Source organism: Numida meleagris, chromosome 2, assembly GCF_002078875.1.
Source record: "Numida meleagris isolate 19003 breed g44 Domestic line chromosome 2, NumMel1.0, whole genome shotgun sequence".
Classification (NCBI taxonomy): domain Eukaryota; kingdom Metazoa; phylum Chordata; class Aves; order Galliformes; family Numididae; genus Numida; species Numida meleagris.
In genome coordinates, this window is record NC_034410.1 from 43,771,928 (window position 1) to 43,792,475 (window position 20,548).

Sequence of the window (20,548 nt, forward strand, 5' to 3'; positions counted from 1 at the left end):
TTTGCTGATACTGTTTGTGAGTTTCATAGAGCTCAACTTTGAATGTAGTAATGTATGCAATGTGTGCAGAAGCATTGCTAGCTACGTTTTCAATCAGCTCAGAGCATGCAAATGCTGCTTTAGTGCTTTTCGGATTCCCTTACTCTGCAGTTCAGCTGAATATTGTTTTTCAGCTGCTGTGCTGGATAACACTGCCTGGACTCTTACTCCAATAACGCTGAGCTGCTGTTGTACTGTCACACACAGCTTTTGTACTGGGGGGGAAAGGAGGAAGTACTTATGCTTTGGTATGCAAAAGCAGGGCATCAACAATGCACTGGTGCTTGGAGGGGTCCAGTGTTGCTGGATTTGAGTTAACGAAGCCTTTAAAGTCTGTGAATGGAGCTGCTTTGGCCATCAGCTGTCTGAAGTCATGGTGTTATTATTATACAATTATTAAACAATATCAAACAAAAAATCCATGCAAATTTACAGGCTTTGGGCACAAAGAAGTTGCAGTTATTTGGGAAGCCCATAGGATGATTTGTTTGTTGCATACTTCTGTTGCTGATCCTGGAAAGGGCAGTATATATATACATATGCTGTGTATGCTGATCTTAATATATGCTAACATACTTCAGTAACTTCAAGCCCCATTATTGAAGCAATGCCTGTCTGGCTGGTGTGCTGGACTTTGTTCTGTTGTTAACATGGAAATAGAGCACAAGATGACCTGTACTGGGGTTTGCATCATTTTATTAAGCTCATTTGAGTTTGATTTTTTTTCTTGTTTGTAGGTAAATTTGAAACCAGAACATTCAAACAGGAAAAAACCTGAAATGGTTACAAATTACTGCATGAATTTCAAAAGTATCAACTATCTTTCATAGAGCTCTATTATTTCAAGACTAATTGCTTAAATCTTGATGGATATGAGAAACTTAATTGCAGTTGGAGAGTTAAGTGCTTGCATTCTGGTGACTGGAAAGTGGGAAAAATAGAATTTTTTTTCCCCCTAACAAACATAATTACTGCAAACTTTAAATGCAATTGCTGCGAAACTTAAATGTAATAAATGAGGAAAAAAGTATATGTAATTTACTGTTTCTTTTTACTACTCCACAGTTTGGTTGTCTGAATTCTGTTAAAAGAATGAGTACGCTCAGGGAATCTGTAAAAATGGGCAACTGCTTCTAGTCAAGTTAAAACAGGAATTAAGTGTAACTTCTTTTTTCCACATGTTCTTTGTTACAAACCCCACTTTATCTCTGTGCCAAAACAATTTAAAGGGCCTTTGCATGTCTGGGCGCTTTTCAGCTTTGGAACAGTGCCTGCAGTGCTGCTCCTCACTCTGTGATTGGCTGACTTGAGGGAAGGTGAAATTGCTTCATCAAAAGCCTTACATTTACCAACTTTATGGAAATGCAGTGGACTGGCAGTACCTGCAGTGCTTCAAGTCCCTAACGCTCACAAAATCTTGGTGCTGTTCTTAGACAACTGCAGGAGAGCAAAGGGAAGGAAATGAAGAATTTTTGAGTTGTTAGCATCTGTAACATGACTTTGCAAATTATAGGAGTGTAATTGTAGTTCGACGGGGATAGTTTGTATCAGGCAGAAAGAATGCCTTTCTTGTTAGCTCCCTTTCTCTTTCCTGGTCCCCACTAGTTCAGGTTGGTATACACTGCAACCAGAGAGCACCTACTTTTTCGTAGGAGCCCTTGTCCATAGGAGTAGACTTTAAAAAAAAAAAAAAAAAAGTATTATTGAGTGGAATACATTGGACAGATGTACCTGATCATTTTTATGTGACTCACTTTCCTCTTGTAAATTCCTGTTTTGCCCCGATAACACTTGGGTATAATTAATTCAGAGTTGCTGTTTGCCCTACGCACTTAACGTACCTATGCTTATTGTTCCTTTCCACTGAGTGCGCTTCCTTTGGGGCTTCTGATTCATTCCACAGCAGTTCAGAATTTGTCCCCAGTTATCTTTATTTGTAAAATATGGAAGAGCACTTGTCTTGCACAGTTGTTGAGCTCCCCCCCCCCATGTGTTCTGGGTGTTGCTGTTTGGTATATCTACATCTATGCTGTGGACTACAATAAAAATAAATTTTTCTGTTGAACTGTGTCCCAAAATGTGTCATTAACAAAGACTATAAGAAAGCTAGAGGCAGAGGAAGCTGCGTGAGAAGTGCTATTAGAAACTGCCTGGTGAGTGGGGCTGAGGTTTTGTTTCATGAGACTGGTTCTGAATGTGGGAAGGTGGCATGGATAAAAGCAGAGTAGGTCTGCACCAAAACCTGCATTCTTTGTAGACTAGAAGGAAAGCTGCATAAATTTTAATGTGATCTTTTAAACAGGACTGGAAGTATTGGAACTAATTTATAATACATTTACTAGCCTTTCTAATGAGGATTTTAATGTGGATTATTCTGGGACAAGTAATTTCTCATATGAAAGTAGAGATGGAGATGGATATGTGGCCTTTTAGAGCTTGACTTTAGATCGCTGGTAGTCATTATGGGGCTGTACTGCAATTACTGGGAAAACATGAGGATTAGAAGGGATAGGAGTGCATTTCATATTGTGGTTTGTGTTATGTTTTTAAATACTGAAACTATTTCTTCAACTGTGGTACTGTTCCCTCTGATCACATCTCATCCTGAAAACCTTTTACTCTAACAGAGATGAAATGTGGTTCCTGATGTCATTTGGCTTCACACACACAGAGTTGCATCACAGAGCTGCAACTGGAGTTGAAAAATGTAGTTGACAAGGAAACTTTCAATACATCACATGCAGAGGGAATAGCTGCCTAGTTAGGCTCAAAAAATCATGTGAACTTGAAAGCCACTCAAGAGCTTAATTTAGTGGAAGACTGGCCTGAGCGGCTTAATATAGATAGCTCAGATGTCATGTGGAAATTCTAATTTAGACATGTATTGATATAAGAGACCTTGGGATTATTTTCACTCGTTCCCGGCTGGATTGCTTGTGTGGTTTCCTTCCCTTAACCCTACTCCTTATTCTCAGGAAATACAGTACGCTGGCAACTGGTAATGCACAACTACACCTAACTGTGCCAGGGAAAGTGAAGGGAAATGGGCCTTTCACCATTGGTGCTTTCCCTGTGTTAGCCAGTTCTCAGTATGAAGTCTTCAAGCAGTTTGGTCTTCAATAAACTTGTTTGGTATTGCTCCCAGTAACTTTGACAAGGAAAGTAAAATAAAGAGACACGTCTCTGGTAAGGATGACCTTCAGTGTGATAAAAGGTATTGGTGACTTTTGAACTGGGCTTTTCCTTCCTGTAAGTGAAGCTCTTGAAGTGATGACAGAGAGAATGCATGTGAAAGGGAAAACACCTCTGACAGTTGAGAGGAAGGTAGGTAAGTTTAGTTTCAGGACTGTCTCATCCTTCCAATGGAAAACCAAAAGAAATTTGAAAGGTTTATCCTAAAATGGTGGTTATTTTTTTTTAAATTGTAGGTAACTGGTGGTTTACTTGCATGTTTTCCAATGCTATAACTTCAAATCACAGCTATCAGTATCAAGAGCACAGTAATTTTCAAATAGATCCTGAAAATTTTGTTTCTGGCATGGTCATTAGCATAACATCAATAGGAAGGTCATAGTGCAACTGATGAGACTTGCCCTCCAATGAAAATGTCATGGGAAAAACAAATGGACAAATGGGCTCCCTCTGTACCTCTTGTAGCCATGGAGAATCCTGCTTTGCTAAAATCTCTTTGAGACTTAAGAAGGAAAAAAACACTCTAAATCTTTACTTAACAAAACATCGACTTTTTTTTTTTTTAATGTTTTGAAGCATCACTTCAACTCTGGACAGGAATTTCTTTGGGATAAAACTGTCCTGTTTGTCTGGAAGCGCTGGGGATTTTAGCTGCACGAGGAAAAAATACTTCTAGAGCATGCGTTCGGTGTGGAGTAACTGCTGATATCACTGCCAGGCTTCTTAAAATTAGAGCTCTTAATGCATTCGCAGCTTATGACATGTGACTGTGCTGATGGATGTATAGCTTCTAAAAGGGCGAGTTACTCTGGGAGGTGTCAATGGCAAGGTTGCTGTTTTCCGTGTGAAGAATTAAAATGCCTCAACAGTTCTGTCTGAGGTAAAATATCTCAAATACAGATGCTGTGAGGCAAGATGATTTTATTCTTTAAGATGCCTTGAACGTTTTAGATGGCACTTAAGCATAGCTACACGGTGTAGAGCACAATTTCATGCGGTGTCTGAAGATGACCTGCTTCTTAATGTGTCTCTTACTTTGTATTTACCATAACTTAAAATCAAATAGAATCTGTCAGTTAACATAAAACTGACTTTTTGGAGGAGGAAACAAGGGAAACACTTATGTTACAGCTTCACTGAACAATATTGTGTTGATACTGATAAGAAATAGTTTCCTCAAACTTCTGAGAACATCTACTGGGAGACAGCCTCAGTCTCTGATTCATTTGCATTAGAAGTAGATTTTGTTAAAACTACCTTCCAAAATGCAAACCAAATGTTTTTGTTCCATTAAATGCATGCTGTTAAACAGAACTCTTTTCCAATGGCATAAAAGGGAATAAGCAACCTTTTTTATGCTAATGCATTCTTGCATTTTATGCAGTGCTGTCAAAGACCTTCCATTTCCAGTTCTGACAGAGACATGCCTCGTGTTGCTTTTACTTCTGCAGCTCAGAAGTTTGGGTAGTGAAGGATCTCATGCATTTTCCCTGGAGTAGCGACCATAGCATGCAATGAAATAACAACACTTGTGCCACAGGTACCACACAGAAGTGACCTGGGCAAAACTTTTAACCTCTGCCTGTTTTATCACCAGTTTATAGTGAGGAAAATAATTTTGGAAGTGTTCAGTGTTGCCCCATGGCCTACGAGGTATCATGTACTTCATTACATGGTGCTTACATACATCCGGAGAAAGAATCGTAGAGGGCTGCAGAATTGCCATCTACTGTACATGTATATATACTAGAGATTGTTGGTGGGTTTCTAGCATATTCCAATTTTACAGTCAGTGTTGCTTATAATGCACTTATGCTCATGGGGATGGGGGGGGGGGAGTGGAAGAAAAACAATTATTTCCAATTCAGTTTATTGAGGTTGCTTGTGAGGCATCCACCACTGTGGGGAAAAGTATACTTGTTCTGTCTGCAAAGTGCATGCAGTAAAGGCTTCCTGAACTCGACAATTCTTCAGTCTGCCTCTTTGGTCTCTCCGTCATCACACTGAGCTGTGCGGCTGCTGCGAGGCCTGTGTGAATGTTTTCTGCTGATAATGTGCATGTCTTGTAGCCGAGGCTATTTTTAGCAGTCTGCTTAGATGCTCGGAGTCACTGAGGGACAGAGTCCTGCAGAGAGCTCTGAAAGAGAGCTGCCCGTGGTTTGCAATGGGAAGGGGGAAAAAGGTTCCTTTCATTCCCAACTTTTTTTTTTCTATTTTTGATTCTTCATATTTCCTGGTAGCTTGCAAAGAAAAGACATCTTTCTCAGGTTTGCTAGCTTGAGAAAGAGAGCATATGTTGAGCTGGGAATAATCTCCATGTTACTGAGGGCGAATTACTTGAAAACTTCCTTCTTGTGGTGGGGGTCCAGAGGCTTTGTGATCTTAAGAAAAAGAGACCTTTTGGCTAGAGTGAATCTCAGAGCTCTTCATGCGTTAGTGGAAAGGCTCTGACCTGAGGCAGTTTGGGTGAAGTGGGAGTGACAGTCATTTGTGTACTGCATTTGCTTATGCACGGTAACTAGAGAAGGGTGGTACAGATCATGCCACCAAAAAAACAAATTGGTTATAAATGTTGGAAATAATCAGCTACAGGCAGTTTTTTAATGTTTAAAATTTGATATATTAAAAATAAAGCAGTGAACTTCAGTATGATCTTTTATTCACAGAACCCTTGTATTTAAGGACAGCCGAGGAAATAACACAAAGCACAAGAGGGCCCAACGGTGAGCACATCTCTGTCCTCCACTATGAACTTGAGTCAGGAAGGCTGCTCTTTTTTCCTGGTGGCAAAACAGCTAGTGAGACTCCCCTGAATACACTGTCCTGCTTTCCCTGCATCCTGCCTTTCAGCTTTTTTTTTAATGTGTATTTTGACTTAGAACAGAGAGAATAGTCAAAGGTCACCCCAGTGTTTTGATCTCCATGTGCATGGCTGAGTGGATGTGCTTTTCTTGGCTTTCATGTTTATCTTTGCAAATAAAATGTACAGGTAGGGAATTCAAAATGGAATTCTAGGCTGTTAGAGACTTCTCTAAATGACATGACTGGGAACTCTGCCACATAGCAGAAACATTTCGGTGATGTGTATTTCATTGCTGCGGGGACACTGAAGACAAAGTAAGCTAAGCCATGTCAGTTGCTACTGTGCTTCATAAAATGAAGTTCCATGAAATTGAACATTTATAGGTGTGCTGAAGTAAAAGATTGCCTGGCTCTCTTTCTGTGGTTTATTGATAAGTTTTATATGTGCTGCCATACTGTCCCTTCATATCAGGCATACTGTCATCTATCTGATGTGAAAAACTTTTCTCCTTCTTTCTCTCAAATGAAAATATCATTTGAAGTGTGTGTCTTCTTGCTTCCGCAAACCAGTCTGGATGTGTTTGTGCTGTGTGTCATCTTCCTTCCTTTTGACTGGTGGTATTGGCCATGCTGAGACTCCTGTATGGGAGCTGACTTCTGTGCTATTTGTGCTGTCTTGCCCATTTTGTTGGGCCTAATCTAGTTGTGCAACTCTGCCTCTGTGGGATGTTTAACTCTTGGAACTTGAATTTTAATTTTAAAACTATTTGTAATGCGTCTGAAGAGCACAGACCATAGTTAAAACCCAGAGGCTATGGTGGTGCCCATGCCTCGCAGCTAGAGGAACTGATGATGAATGCAAACTATACTATGGTAGCTAGACATTAAATATTGGGTTGAAGGCTGCTGACATTCATAACTCTCACTGAGCTTGGTGACTGATCTTGGGAACAGACTTTCTTCCTGTCTCTGTAGGAGTGTGCTCTACCACTGTGCTCTGATGTGCATCTAAATTACTGGAATTGAGTTTTTAAATAAATAAAGAGTAGAATTAAAAAAAAAAAAAATCAAGAACTGAGCAGGACAGATCAGTGACATAGTTGAGATGCATGACTGTAGAAAGAAACTTCCTAATAAACAGGAATAAACTTGTGCAAGAGGAAAAAATTGTCCAAATCTGGAAACCTTCTGCAGCAGCTAAATATGCCAGTAAATCATGTGTGGGTTTCAATAGCAAGAAAATAGTCTTTTGTGCTATGTGTCTGTTTGGGTTTTATATGGTTTCTTAATTGCACTGTAAATTTGTGCCTCTGTGTAAAGGCCTTTGAGAAGTTGATGAATGGCTCTGTTCTTTGCTTGTCTAGTACATGTAGGCCTGAACATGATGTAAAGCTTGAGGCAGAATGGAAACCTATGAAATGACGTATAATGCAGAAGTCAGGAGGAGAAAAGGTGCATAAATTAACCCCAAAAATATGGTACCAGCTGTTAAGTGATCTCTTGTCTGCTGTCAGACTTGTCCTGTGTTGCTCCTTTCCCACCTCGCTGTAGGTAGACTTCGCCATAGCTGAAATGAATGCAAGCTGTAAAACACCCTTCTGTTTCTTATCAGCATTGGCATGTTAGCACTTGTTTCCCAGTAGGACTCTGTGGGAGACCTTACAGGTGTATGCTGTATTGTTTCCTTGCAATTTCATGGTGTGACTGGAGAAACTGGTCTCTTATCTGGCCCTTTTGGTGTCCTGTGCAAGTGATCTTAGCCTAGAAAACCACAGATCCGAGTCAAATGGGTGACCTTTTCTTTCTGTTTATTAGTAGATCTTCTTGTTTCTATGACAGCGTACGTAGAGAGACTGAGGAAGGGGGCATTTTGGCAGTGGTTCATCCCTCAAAAGCCAGCAGGAGAGTACCTCACTCAGATTGCAGGGGTCGCTTGTGCTGAGGGCAGGTGCCAACACATCCAGCTCAGAGAGGCAGTGCTAGATTTAATGCTGCTTAAAAGCTGGCTGCCCTTTTTAACTATAGGAGAGTGGCTGGTTTTGGCCTTGGCATGTCTGTTGCTGGAGATGGTGGAACTTTGCATGGGAGTTAGTGCACCTGTGAGTCACAGGAAACTGCTACTGTTCTTCCTCCCAGAGAGGCTCCAGTGCGACGAGGAGCTAATTACCAAAATGACCTACCAATATTTTTATTCCAGAGAAGGGCAATGAAGCTGGTGAGGGGTCTGGAGTACAAGTCTTATGGGGAGTGGCTGAGGGAACTGGGATTGTTCAGTCTGGAGAAGAGGAGGCTCAGGAGAGACCTGATCACTCTCTACAGCTGCCTGAATGGGGGCTGTGGTGAGGTGGGGGTTGGCCTCTGCTCTCAGGTAACAGCAATAGGATGGGTGGGAATGGCTTCAAGTTGCACCAAGGGAGGTTCAGGCTGGATATTAAAAAACATTTCTTGTCTGAAAGAGCAGTGAGGCACTGGCACAGGCTGCTCAGGGAGGTGGTGGAGTCCCCATCCCTGGAGGTGTTCAAGAACCGTGTGGGTGTGGCATGGAGGGACGTGGTCAGTGGACATGGTGGGGGTGGGTTGGTGGTTGGACTAGATGGTCTTAGGGATCTTTTCCAGTCTTAATGATTGTATGATTCTCCATTTAATGATATAAATGAAGTATGTGCCCTCTTTTCCCTCTTTCCCCCCCCTCTTTCCTCAGTGAGGGACAGGCATGTGAAAACTGAGCTTTTCTGTGGTTGGCGATGGTTCATTAGGGACAGAAGAGCCCATAGAAAAGCACTAATATTACAAAGCACAGCTCTGAATTGATGGCAGAATGTTCTGCTGAGAAGAGCAGAACACGATTCTTAGTAGTAATGAGGTGCTGTGTGTGAATCTGGATCCAGAACAATGAGGGAGGTAGGTATGATCTAGTGTGCCAGGCTTCTACTTTGTAGTAGGAATAACTGTAATGTTTAATTTCCTGCATCTTGTTAGGGAAAAGAAGGCAGTTTTTGTTTTGGAATACAGTCACTACTTTTGCTAGAACTGGTGTACGATGGCTTGTACTGTGGTATTTTTCTGACTGAAAGGATGCCCAGTAATTTGTTTAACAAATCCCTGACTGCTAGTTGTTAGGGGGAAATGATGGCGTGGAGATCTCTGCTGCTATTGGATGTGTTTTGTAACGGCAATTCGGTATTTCTTGTGGAAAATTCTTGGACCTGAAAATCTCAGATGCTCTATAATATGTCAGCTTGCTTGTGCTTAAAGCATGGCTGTATTTGGATGGAAAGATTTTCCATTTAAACTGTAGGAAGAGTTAAATGAGTTGACTTCATTTCAGGGAAGCCAGTGTCCATAGAGAATACAGAATTATTTTCCTGACGGTGCTGTTTCAATGATGTGATGTGCAGCTGTTTTCAAGTGGGCTCATTCTTCCTGGTCTACCAAGTTAGGCTGCAAGGAGGTGCTCCCCAGGCCCTGTTTACAGTCACATGGAGAGTTTCATATTCTCTCCTGTTAGTGGAAGAGATGCAATAAAGCCTTGATGTCTGTTTCTAGAACACAGTAGACAGAGAACGAACAGCATTAATGAGGGCTAAGGAATGAAATTTGGGTTGCGCTCTCTCAGGGCACTTTGAAATGTTTTTGGCTTCAGCTGTAGATCTTGGCCATGTTTTTTACCTGTTTTCAATCAGTGAAGAGTTTGTATGCCAAACGAGCAATCTTCATGGACAATTTACAGAGTAGGTAAAGTGATCTGTTCCTCTCAGGAAATCCTGTGTTTATATTCAAGATTGGACATGCAGACCTGGCTTTCCATTTTGGTTGTTGATCTGGAAATATGAATCTTCATGGCTCCCTTGACAGACACTTGCTTTTTTTTGTGCACTAGCAAAAGGTATTTAAAACAGTCAGGCAATTACTTCGTTTTTTTTGTGATGCTTTCTTCTGTTGTCATAGGTTATCGTCTTCAAAGATAATCACTGGTACTGGAAGTCCAAAAGATGTCCTAAGTCAGGGTAAATATTATTATATCATTTTTAGAAAGCTGAGTACTAGATAACTTTGCTTGTGATACCGTAGAATATGTGTACAGGTCAGGAATTCAAATCCCAGTTGTTGTTCTGCAGCTGATAAGGCCTTTGCCTTCCTTAGGCCCGTCTGCTGTGTTTATGCTTTCTTTTCAACTGGAGGACCAAAACAAAAAAAAAAAAAGCATTAGTGAGATTTTTCTGTTTTCTTCCATTGAAAGAAATGTGTGTGAGTTTCAAATGCTGTTTCCTCTGAACTTGTAAACCCTCATGTTTTTCTGCATACTTTCAGCTTCGCTCTGTGTTTGTACTGTTTTACTGAATTTGTCCTGTTCCTTTCAGTCACTATGCAAAGGTTGTTTCTTCTGATACTGTTCTGAAAAGTGGGTTTTCAGAGAAATTTCAGTCTCCCAGTGGAATTGTGAAGCACGCATAGAAAGATGCTTAGCACAGGAATAATGTCTATCAAAGAACTTCTCCTGGCGAAGAACTGGCTTGGTTGCTTGCCTGAGGCTATTGGTATACTCAGAATGCTTTCTGACTGGGTGCTAAGATATGAATAAGTCATGAGGCATGCTGATAAGTGAGAAACTGAATTGACTGGTGAGCAGTCAGCTTGCCTAGCCACATACAGCAGTTCAGTCTTTCCTCCATCAGCAGAAGTTTGCCATGGAGGTAGTGGGAGGCAACTGGGCTCAGTGCTTGCTTACTGCCTGTGTTGTGACTAGCGAGTAAGGGAAATCCCATGTCCAGAACTACCCCTGGTGCATTCTGGAGAATATGTATGTGCATATAGGAATGTACCCAAGGATGTCTTCAAAAACAAAACAAAAACCAAAACCTCTCAATTGCACTATTGCACTTATTTTCCAAAATCAGTTTCCAGACTTTTGGAAAAATGTGATCTTTCTCTATATAGTGACTTCAGATTTTTATTTTGGTGATCCTTTAGGAAAGCCGCAGTACTGGATTTCAGCTACATTACATAATTTGGAAAGATGACTTATTCTTGAAGTGAAGTAAAACTTAACTACACTAAACTTGCATTCTTACATCTTAGCTTGTGGTCTTGTGTAGTTCTCCCTTTTGTGAGATGTTGTGCATAAAGGCTGTATTGCATTGTTGCTATTGCCGTGTTCATTTAGTGCCCATGGAATTTTTGAAAAATACTGTTCCAAACTCTGCTAGTGTAACTTTGACTTTAATGGCACTAAGCCACAGATGAATTGGCCCAGTTTCTTAAAATTCCACAGCCTGTTGTTATGATAAACAATTCTGGGTTCCCAGGAATACAGATGCATGTATATGGTAATACACTGGGTATACAGGGCGACCTTTAAACAACCATCTGTTATTTGCCTCTTTCATTTTTCCCACTTCATTATTGATGCTTGCACACAAGCTTCATAAGCAGAAAAATGTCTTGAGAGAATAATTATGCCAGTTTCTAAATGATGCTGTCATGTTTTAAGAACAGCTGTGGGGTTTCTCTCTTCTGCTGTTGACTTGTGCGGAGGCCGAAGGAAGGCGGTCCCACAGAGATGGTTGTGCTGAGATGCACCCTGGTTAGTCAGCAGCTCGTGTCCTGGTACCGGGAAGTCCATGTGACCACAGCTTGGGTAGAAGGCCAAGAATTGCTGGTTGCTTAGGTTATTTGTGGTCTTGTTGTGTCCCTCCTCAGCACTGGCACCTAAGAAGCTTTTAAGGCCTGTGTATCCACAAGTGTTGGTCTGGCTTTGTACTCCTTCAAGAGAGCATCAGTCTGCATTTCTTCCCAGCCCGCAGCTTTGGAGAGGGGCTGTAATTACAGAGCTTCTGTTGAAGCTAGGTTCAGTTCACACACTCCCTCTAAAACACAGTATCGTGCGGTTGAAAACATTGCTCCCACACACAACTACATGAGAAAAGACAACAAAAGAGGATGGATATGAGGCACTTTGACTTTAACAGCCAGTTAGGAAGCTGTGGGGTAGCTTCCAAAGAACTGTTTGCATATTTAGAGTTATAGGGCAACCTCAAAGAGTGAGGGAGGTTCTCATTGCATAGTACCAGTTGCTGGAGTACAGGGAGAGGCTTGCTGCCTGTGAATGTGGGCCACTGATGCTAGCAGATCTTCTTAGCATCTTGTGCAGAGCAGGAGTTGGTGGTATGGCCTGCTTTAATGGTAAGCCTCCAGATTGGCATTGCCAAAATGGCTGCTGGCAGTGGTAAGAAACTTCTGGTGCTCACTTTCTGGAAGAAAGGGACCTTCTTACTGAACAGATTGGAGGATTTTTTTTTTTTTTAATCAAGGCACTTCAATCTCACTGTCTCTTTGTAGTAAGAAATAGTGAAGAAAAGCCCCAATCTTGGTTCTGTTCTGTGGTATTTTATGTAAATGAAAGACAGCTATCAAAATTTGAAATAATTACCCTTTTCCAATCCTATAAAACAGTACCTTTTTGTTCATGTTGCGTTTTTTGATTATAACACTATATAGACTCTTAAATCATTGTGGAAAGTGGGAAAATAAAAAATTATCCTGTAATAGGAGAAGAACGATAGTCATGCAAAACAAGATTAAAATCCACCCCCTCTGGTTTTAAATCACAAATTTCTGGTTTGAGTCAGTCTGTTCTTTGTTTAGAATTACTCGACTAAAACTGTGCAGTTGACTAAAGCTGTTGGCAGTTAGGTTAATGGTATCTTTGTTTAAATACAGATCTGGCCAGGGGAACCACCATTATAGTGAGGTCTTTCAGCTCTTTTCACTGTTTTCACTTGTGCTCTCATCCTGAGGAAGAAGGATTTTGGCTTGGAATGGTAACGTATTTTAATGTGAATATCTCTACGTGCTGCTTGCTGTCTTAGGCCCAGGTGTTGTTCAGTAGGGTTGTTGGTTTGTTTGCTTTGCTTCCCCCCTTGCTATTAGCTAGTTGGTATGTGTTTAGTGTATTTCTGCCTCACTTCTGGGCAAGTCCTTTTGCTCCTCCGTCCTGTAGGGAAGAAATGGGTCCAGGCAGTGTTTTGTTTTTCTGCTGGGTTTTGGAGAAGCTGTGGTCTGCCTGCCTCTCTCTCCTGTGCCTTCTCCCAGCTAGTGGAAGAGTAGTAGTTAATACTTCTGTGGTCTTTGAGGTATATGGAGAAGCAGAGAGCTGGGAAATGTTATGTTCCTGTGGTGCGTAAACACCACTTCTTAGGCTTCTGTTGACACCATTCTTGTCTATAATTTTTGAAGACCTGGTTTGCTGCTGGTGTAATAGTTTCTGTCATACGTGAGCTGTTTGATGGGTCTTTGATATGTGTATTTTTCAGTCGTATTGGAAGATGTGCTGTTAGGCAGAATGTGTGTTTATACACTGAAGCTGACATTCATGCAGTGTAGGTTGAGTATTGGTTGTGTCTGAGACAAGAGTTTGTGTGCTAAATATGGCAGCAGCCTAATTCCAAATATTCAGTGTTTTTGTGGATGTTGGTGGTACTCGATTTTTTTTTAAGTCATTAGATTCTTTCCTTCAGCAACTGTTGAACTGTGTCCCTTGAGCCATGCCCATCTTGCCTTGTTCTTCAGTGAGCACACTGTGCATCCAGTAGTGTGAATAAAAAAAAAGAAGTCCAGTTTATGGCTTGCAGTGCTGTACTTCTGAGCTCTGTGTTATTACCTGACGGGTTCCTCGTCACTGCCTGCCAGGTAGGCAGGATGTCTGGCTAAGGTCTCCCAGCCAGCAGCACGGTGCATTGCAGGGAAGGAGGTGCACTGATTTTTTAACTGTTTTCAGTTTATTTGCCTCACTAAGCAGGAGGGGGAAGAGGGGAGGGCAAGTTTGGTGGTCTATGTTAAATAAAAAGAGAGGGAGCTGTACAGAGCTCCTGATGTAACATGAAACTTAGACAAGGAAAAACTATTAATAGAGCCCTGCAGCATTTGCCTTGAGGAACTTTAGAGGGGGCAGCATGCATGAAGAGGCTGAGCACACGTGTGTGCTCTCACAGCTGCCAAGGTCACAGCAGGGTTTGTCCTGCAGAGTGCTTCCACTTTCCCTTGCCCTGAAGGAAAGAGGTTTATGGGCTTGTTCTGAAGGCCAAGTCCTGGTGGTGAGAAACTTTGGTTTGTGGAGAACAGTGGGGGTTTTCTGTTATTTTTTTTTTCCTTTTTCTGGCTTTTTATTTGCAGTGTTTTGGCTTGTATTACTTTTTGAGAAAACATGACTCAGTCTTGGTGACTTATTAGTCAGACAAGGCCAAGCAAGGTCACGGAAGCAGCTTTGAAGAGACAGAGATTAAGGTTTTATGCTTTACGTGTTTATGTTTTCACTTAGGCATCTTTTTGTTTATCGTTGTTGATATTCTGGCTTTTGCTTTAATGCTGACTTTTTTTATTCTAAATGACATTGCCATATGATTGATTGTTAACCAGATATTGATCTCTTCTTGGGTGACTTCATATGCTTAATCCTTGCTGGTTATGAGACTTCTATTAAAAAAAAGTCTTGAAGGCATCTAGAATCTTCAGCTTATAAATGTTCTGTAGTGGTTTCATATGAAAAGTCATTACTGGCAGGTGAAATCCCTGGTGACTGGAAAAAAGGCAATGTCGCACCCACTTTTAAGAAGGGTATAAAGCATGACCCAGGGAACTACTGACCTGTTAGCGCTGTTATCTCAGTGTTGGTGAAGATCATGGAGTAGGTCCTTCGGGAAGCTACACTAATGCATGTGGAATAGAGGGAGGCGTTATGGGATAACCAGATGGCTTCACCAAGGACAGGTTTTGCCTGACCAACCTTGTCCCATTTTAAGATGGTGTAACTGCATTAGTGGATGAGAGAAGAGCCATTGATGTAATCTGTCTGGACTTCAGTATGGCCGTTGACATGGTCCCCTGTAACATCCTTTTCTCCAGATTGGAAAAATACTGATTTGATGGGTGGCCTGTTCCATGAACGAGGAACTAGTTATGAGATCGTACCCAGAGAGTGGTGGTAATCAATGGCTCAGTGTCTGGATAGAGATTGGTGATGAGTAGCGTCCGTCAGATGTCAGTTCTGGGACAGATGCTTTTCAGTATCTTCATCAGTGACACTGACAGTGAGGTCAGGTGCACCCTCAGTAAGACTGCAGATGACACCAAGCTGTGGGGTGCAGTTGACATGCCTGAGGGACAGGATGCCATGCAGAGGGACATAGACAGGCTGGAGCAGTAGGCCCAGGAGAACCTCATGAGGTTCAACAAAGCCAAGTGCAAGGTTATGCACCTGGGTCATGGCAACCCCCGCTAATGGTATGAACTGGGGGATGTAGGAATGGAGCACAGCCCTGTAGAAAAGGACTTGGGGGTACTTGGCAAGCTGGACATGAGCCAGCAATGTGCCCTTGCAGCTCAGACAGCCAACTGTATCCTGGACTGCATCAAAAGAAGCGTGGCCAGCAGATCGAGGGAGGTGATCCTGCCCCTCTGCTCTGCACTGGTGAGGCCTTACCTGGAGTGCTGCATCCAGATGTGGAGTCCTCAGTACCGGAGAGACATGGACCTGCTGGAGCACATCCAGAGGAGGGCCACAAAAAATGATCAAAGTAATGGAACACCTCCTCCATGAGGAGAACAGGCTGAGAGAGCTGGGGCTGTTCAGCCTGGAGAAGAGAAGGTGTCCAGGAGACGTGAGAGCGGCCTGTCAGTATCTAAAGGGGGACTGTAAGAAATAAGGGGACAGATCCTTCAGCAGGGTCTGTCGTGACAGGACAAGGGGAGATGGTTTCAAACTAAAAGAGGGGAGATTTAGGTTGGACATAAAGGAAGAAGTTTTTTTCAGTAAGGGTGGTGAGGCACAGCAACAGGTTGCCCACAGAGGTGGTAGAAACCTTGTCCTTTGAGACATTCAAGGTCAGGTTGGATCAGACTCTGAGCACCTGATGTAGCTGTAGGTGACCCTATTCATTGCAGAGGAGCTGGGCTAGATGACCTTTGAGGGTCCCTTCCAACTCAAAAGATTCTATGATTCTATGTAGGAGTACCTGTATTGTGGAGAGCATACCCCTGAGAAGGTCCTTTGTATCAGGACACATGACACAACTCTGGGAGGTGATTCCTACCTGAAATAATTTAATTGGCTAACTGAAAAGGTTCCCAACCCACCTCAGGAAAAAAAAAAAAAAATGAAGTGTGGAGTATAGTTCAAAAGTACTACAAGGATTGAGTAAAGGAGTCTGTATGATGTTGGGGCAGCAGATAGCTTTCCCTGAGTCAAAGCATGACCCAAAACTCTGTTAAGGGAGGGGTTGGGTGCAGTGTTATCTCCAGGGAAATCTATGAAAGACTTTTCATTGAAAGGTTCTTAAGTGACTTTGGATAATGGTATAGTCTAAAGTTTTCCAAGGTGGTTGTCCCTTTAATTTGCTGTGAAATTGATCGATCTATTCTAGCATCAGAAATGCAGCACTTACACAAAAATAAGTTGCTGGATGGTAAATAAACTGCTTGTTGCTTTCTGTCTCGTACAAGTGACACTTTGACTGTTATGTCTCCCTATTTAGGTCTGAGCCATCAGCGTTCTTCATACATATTTAAAAGCTAGCTTCTGAGTGAAAAATAAAACCCCTCTTATTAGGTTATGTAATAAAGCACAAGACTAAAATGACTCAGAATTATTTGGGATCAAATTCAGTCTTGAACTAAAAAGTGAATCTACATCTTAAAGTCAGTTCTATTGCACGTAGTTGAGTTTTTATGGTCTGACAAAGTGTGTTTAAATGGGTATAGGGATTTAAGCCCACCCACTCAGGGAGGAAATGAAGAAGGAAATACTACACACATGCAAAAAAACAGAACAGCGAAAACTTCTGTAGATGCTAATTTCTGTACTTATGCATATCTTGCAAGCTGTATGCTTGAATCTTATGAAGTTGCTTTGGTCAACACAACCACTATTTCTGAAGCACAGACCAAGGACTTTGTTCTGAATTACAGGGGGGTGTGAGCATGTTAATCTATTTCACAGATTGGGAAGACATCAAAACTGGCTTTGATTCGCTCCAGTCTCTGGATGGGGTATTTTGCATCAGAAGAAAGTTTTTCATGTAAATAAGAAGCTTGAGGGTTCTTCTTTAAGAACTTTGTAAAACTTAGCAGACTAAGTAAAATGGAGATGTTTATTGAATTTACAAAATGCTGTACAGAACGGGGAAAACCTTTCTGGTGGGACTATTTTGCAAGTATGTGAAAGGGAGAAATTTGCACACCCTGAAACCCTCTGAAGTATATAACCATCAGACTTAGCCTGGAGCTACAGAGCTCTGATCCTGTACGTGCTGAATGCAAAACTTCCTCGATCCTGTGGTACCCAGAGGCTCTGTCTAAATTAACAGAAACTTTGGTCAGTAAGAATGAGTGAGTAGATAAAAGCTGCTGGCACTGACACTTCTCCATCTTTATTATAGATTTGGGTGGATTACTTTAGATCAGATTTAGTTCGGCAGCTTGTGCTGAATGCCCCCACTATCTGTGCAGCCTGAAGCTTTCTGAAGGAGAACAATGCTGTAGATACACGTTCAGATGGCTGAGCAATGATGTAGCCCGTATAGTTACTCGTAGCCTCATCGTGTTCCTGTTTGGTAGCAGGCTGCATCTGAAGCATGCCCTGTGGCAGTTTTCAAGTTCTCTTCCTTAAAAGTGAATTGAGTTCATGTGAACTGAAGTTGTTCTGAGAAACCAGCTAGCTTAGCAGCAAATGGTTTTGCTTCAAAACTGTGTTCTTGCTCTAAATTAACAGATAAAGTCTGAGTGTTTGCAGAGCAAAAGGATGACCTGGAAGAAGCGGGTAGATTTTGGTAGCAGCACTAGAAAGATTCTTTTCTTCTTTTTTGAGAAAATATTTATCTAAATTTGCAGATGTTTGGTCATGCTGATTAAAAATCGTTCCAAGTGTAATAATCAGCACAGAGGCAGTCAGTGGCTTTTGGATAACATGTTGGTGGTAGGAGTTCCTGTTTTGTGACTATAGTCAATTGCTGTCACTGCAATCCAAGGTGGTAATGAGACTAATGTTACAGATTCTGCATGGCTGGCGTTGCTGGTCTTTGGTCAGTCACATCAGAGAATAATTCCATCTCTTGTGGCTCTTGGGGGAAGAAGTATATTAACTCATTTGCATCATTAGATTCAAAGCTAGGATGTGTTTAATCCTGGCTGCAGGAAAACTTAATGTCAAATGAGTGTGGAACAAGTGGCTTATTTCATTTGTGTTTATCTTAAGTACATGGTGTATGAGACTTAACTACCTTCCCCTAAAATGCTCTGCAAATAATGAAGAATTTCTTCTAATAGAACCTAGAAATTGCTAACTGACATGGAGAATTGTTTTGTTCTTTACCGCAGAACTGCCAAATTTTGGCTATTCTCTGATGTAAATGTGTTTCAGCTTTGAACTGTTTTGCCTCAATAGTTAGAGCCGGCTAACTTCTCTCAATATAGAGTGCAGTGCTGGCTAACCACAAGTCAATTTCTTTTTTTTTTTTCTTTTGTAGTCAAAGCTACCACAAGTATGCTGCAGTCCACTTTTTGGTGAAGTCTTTATTGCCCTACAGTCATCATCCAAACTATTATGTAGATGTACTTACTATTAGATGACAGTAGTATTTGGTGTATGTAGAATTCAAGCTTTTCATATAGCGAAGTTCACAAAGGTAGCATTTTAAGCATTATTGGATTAAGCTAAAATCTGTATATGGTGCAGAGGAGGTATATAGGAACAAGTCTTCATGCTTGTGTTGTACTTCTTTAAAGTGCAAGTTTTACAGAACCACAGAATCACAGGGGTTGGAAGGGACCTCTGGATGTGATCCTACAGGTTCCCTGTAGTTGATTACCCAGGAAAGCATCCAGGCAGGTTCTGAATATCTCTAGAGAAGGAGTCTCCACAGCCTCTCTAGGCAGCCTGTTCCAGTGCTCTGTCACCCTCACAGTAATGGATTTTTTTCCTCATGTTAAGATGGAATTTCCCATGTTCCAGTTTGTGCCCACTGCCCTTTTGTTTCTGTCCCCCATAGCCACGCCCCATTGTTGTGCACCACTGAAAAGAGCATGGCCCCCTCATCTTCGCACTTGCCCTGTAGATATTTTTAAGTTGGTAAGATCCCCTCTCAACCTTCTCTCCCTCTGTCTGAGCAGCCCCAGGTCTCTCAGACTTTCCACATAAGGCTCCTTGTCATCTCTGTAGCCCTCCACTGGACTATCTCTAGAAGTTCCCTGTCTTTCTTGAACTGAGGAGCCTAGAAATGAGCAAAGCGCTCCAGATGCAGCCTTACCAGGACAGAGAAGAGGGGGAGGATCACCTTCCTTGACCTGCTAGCCATGCTCTTTTTAATGCACCCCAGGATACCACTGGCCTTCTTGGTCTCAAGAGCACACTGCTGACTCATGGCCAACCTGTTGCCTTCCAGGAAACCCAGGTCCTTCTCTCCAGAGCTCTTTTCCAGCAGGTCCGCCTCTAACCTGTACTGATGCATGTGGTTGTTCCTTCCCATGTGTAGGGGAGGAACTTGCTCTTGTTGAACCTCACATGGTTCTGTTCTGCCCAGCTCTCCAGCCTGTCCAGGTCTTACTGAAAGGCAGCACAGCCATCTGGTGTGTCAGCCACTCCTCCCTGCTTCATATCATCAGCAAACTTGCTGAGGGTGGACTCTATCCCTTCCTCCAGGTTATTGATGAAGATTTTTAACAAGCTTGCACCCAGTACCAATGCGTGGGGAACACTGCTAGCTACAGGCTTCCAATTAGACTCTGTGCCGCAGCTTGCAACCTCCTGAACTTCGCCATCAGCCAGTTCTCAATCCACCTCACTGTCCATTCATCTACCCTGCACTTCTGAAGCTTACCTACAAGGATGTTATGGGAGACAGTGTGAAAAGCTTCTCTGAAGTCAAGGTAGACTACATTCACTGCTCTCCTCTCATCTAACTAGCCAGCCATGACGTCATAGAAGGCTACCAGATTGGTCAAGCATGATTTCCCCTTGGTTAATCTGTGTTGACTACTGTGATAACCTTCTCTTGCAAATCAGTGTTTTTAACCATGTCATTTTACTGTGCAAAAACATCTGAATGTTAAACTTTAGAGAATTGCAGTCTTTCTGTAAACAAGTTAACTATGAAGAAATAAGTTAAAGCATCCCAAATTTAAGTACTTTTTAGAACCCAGGTCTGTTTATTGACTCCAAACTGTTATTTTGTTTAGACTGGTGGAAATGGTGCATTGCAGCCATTGAGGCAAAACCTGAGTTAAGTCATACTAGGTAGAATAGAAGAGTTTAATTAAAATCCTGTATGCTGACACAGACGTCTTATGTTGCTGCTGTTCACATATGGAGTAAAAGGAATGAAATGCATAGGTTTTTGATCAAGAAAAGTCACAATTTGGCTTGTAAATTGTGTACTTGTTTGGCTGCCAGAAGGAGTAAATAGGAAACTGCAATGACAATTTTATTGTCTTCTAGTTGTGATTACTGCATATGCTGTTGGGACTG

The 20,548-nt window shown here is 41.9% G+C and overlaps 1 protein-coding gene across 2 annotated transcripts in view; it reads left to right on the plus strand.

Annotated features, from left to right (window-relative positions):
* Positions 1-20,548, plus strand: part of TRAK1 (trafficking kinesin protein 1) — a 132,550-nt gene that overhangs the window by 26,413 nt on the left and 85,589 nt on the right. The gene's annotated exons all lie outside the window — the stretch shown is intronic.